Genomic DNA, 2,899 nt, shown 5'->3' with positions numbered 1-2,899 from the left:
AAAAAAAAAAAAAAAAAAGAAGTATTATTGAATAACAAAGGCAGGTTAGCATGTTAGCATGTAATAACATTGAAAATGGGGAGTTAGAACATGACTTTAATAAAAATATTTTTGACCTGATGTTACTTGGCAAAGGACAAGATGTATTAGCTACCTTAATATATATATTTGTTTTACTTTATTTATTATTATTATTATTATTTTGAGAACGAATTTCCCCCTTTTTGCCCAGGCGGGAGTGCAATATCACAATCTTGGCTCACTGCAACCTTCACCTCCCAGGTTCAAGCAATTCTCCTGCCTCAGCCTCCCTAGTAGCTGAGATTACAGGCGCGCACCACCATGCAAAGGTAATTTTTGTATTTTTAGTAGAGACTGGGTTTCTCCATTTTGGTCAGGCTGATCTCGAACTCCCAACCTCATGTGATCCACCTGCCTCAGCCTCCCAAAGTGCTAGGATTACAGGTCTCAGCCACCACGCCCGGCTGTTTTACTTTTTTAGAGATTTTTTTAAATTACCACCAGATACATAAAGTGTTTTTTGTTTTTTTGAGACGGAGTTTCGCTCATGTTACCCAGGCTGGAGTGCGATGGCACGATCTCGGCTCACCGCAACCTCCACCTCCTGGGTTCAGGCAATCCTCCTGCCTCAGCCTCCTAAGTAGCTGGGATTACAGGCACGCGCCACCATGCCCTGCTAATTTTTTGTATTTTTAGTAGAGACGGGGTTTCACCATGTTGACCAGGATGGTCTCGATCTCTTGACCTCGTGATCCACCCGCCTCGGCCTCCCAAAGTGCTGGGATTACAGGCTTGAGCCACTGCGCCCGGCCAAAGTGTTTTTTTTTAATGTAGTTTACAGGGGTTTTTACGGGAGCAACCCGTATAGTTGCTTGATTTGCTTTTTTTAGTTATTGTTAAATAATATTAGATGCTTTTTGAGTCATTACTCCTATTACCGGTTGATTTTTTAATGACAGTTTTTGTTTTTAAGGAGATTGTCCCATATTTTTTCTTTTATGTTTATTAGGATATACTTTAAGAGTATGATGAGCTTATTTATCAAATGTCTGACCGGTGGAGTTATAGGGAATGTTAGTTTTACGTTGTATGTGTTAATGTTGCAATGCATATGTAAATTGAGCACTAAGTAATGCATATGTAAATTGAGCACTTAGTAAATTGAGCACTAAGATAGTAAGGTTTATTATTCGTTTTTAGAGTTTGTGGAAGGCTTAAGGTTATGATAGATTTAAATAGGCCCCATGCAGTGGCTCCTGCCTGTAATCCCAGCATTTTGGGAGGCCGAGGTGGATGGATCACTTGAGGTCAGCAGTTCGAGACCAGGAGTTCGAGACCAGCCTGACCAACGTGGAGAAACCCTCTCTTTATTTATTTTTTTTTTTTGGAAACTTTGTCTCTACTAAAAAAATTCCAAAAAAATTACCGATGATGGCAAATGCCTGTAATCACAGCTACTTGAGAGGCTGAGGCAGGAGAATTCCTTGAATCCAGCAGGCCGAGGTTGTTGTGAGCTGAAATCATGTCATTGCTCTCCAGCCTGAGCAGCAAGAGTGAAACTTCGTCTTAAAAAAAAAAAAAAAAGATTTAAATAAAGGAGCAATTGCATTTTTGGTTTTAGTGTGGGGAGTGCCATGTATTGTCTGCGGTATCATGGAGATAGATAGAGAAAACGTTTAAAGGTGGATACTGACTAACATTAGTTTGCCAGAGAGCAATAGGTACTAAACTTTGTGGGTTGGCACCAAGGCCTAAGGAAAAAAGAGAGAGAGAATGCTGTGGGCTATGAGGATGAGTTTTAATGAGTATGTGAGCTTCGGCATGTGGGAAATTGTTTAAGACTCTCAGCATTTTTATTAAAAAGCATGATTAGCTTGAGCTTGTGAAAAAGCAGGAAAGTTTGCAAACCACATGCATGGTTACACTAGAGCCTTGGCTTGAGTGATTTTATTATTTATTTATTTATTTATTTTCTTTTTATTTCTTTTTTTTTTTTTTAAAGATGGGGTTTCACCATGATGGCCAGGCTGGTCTTGAACTCCTGACCTCAGGCAATCCACCCACCTCAGCCTCCCAAAGTACTAGGATTACAGGCGTGAGCCACCGTGCCCGGCCTATTATTTTCATTATCCCCAAGCAGAGAGGCTTAGAGGAGGAGTAGACATGCAGCATAGCATTTCTTTTCAAGTGTTTGAGCCACAGCATTTTTAAACATTTGATGAAAAAGCTAAACATTTTTTGTGCTGCATTTATTTTTGAAGATGACTGCAGCTGGCAGAGCTTGTGTACCTTAGCCTACTGAGCATTTAACATATGGCTACAGGAGAGTGCCCCTAATTAGCGGGCTTCTACCCAGAGCGTTGCACTTCAGGCTGCTTTGCACTTCCTTGCCCACCTTAGGCTAATAAGGTTGGGGTTCACATGGACTGTTTTTAGCTCTTTTCCTAGAGGACCAGGGAAGACAAGGAATTCCTTATTAACTGAGACATGCGAGGAGTAACAGGGAAGGTCAGGAGTAGGAAAAGCAGCAGCACAGAAGCAGCGGGCCACTTTCTGGGCACAGTTCCTCAGGCACGTGACCATGGTGAGGAGGATTCTTAGGACCGGGCTGGAGCTGCCTGCAGCCACCCAGGGATTTGGTGTGCACCTTTTGGCCCTTCCTCTGTTACCACAAACCCAAAAAGGGGCAACCTGCCCAGACTGCCAGTGACCAAACGGGCACTCCATGGCATCTTAGCAACTCTCCTGGCCCAGGCGTTTGTGGGCAGCAAGAATGCCAGAGCTTTCTGGGATGAAACCCAGGAGGCAACAGGCAACTTTTCCTTATACTCCAGGGAAACAGAAAGACAAGGCCGGGAAGGTGGATGCTGGAAGTGGG

Source organism: Sapajus apella, unplaced genomic scaffold (assembly GCF_009761245.1).
Source record: "Sapajus apella isolate SASKATOON/1434 unplaced genomic scaffold, GSC_monkey_1.0 scaffold4114, whole genome shotgun sequence".
Lineage (NCBI taxonomy): Eukaryota > Metazoa > Chordata > Mammalia > Primates > Cebidae > Sapajus > Sapajus apella.
Note: the sequence above shows the minus strand (reverse complement) of the source record.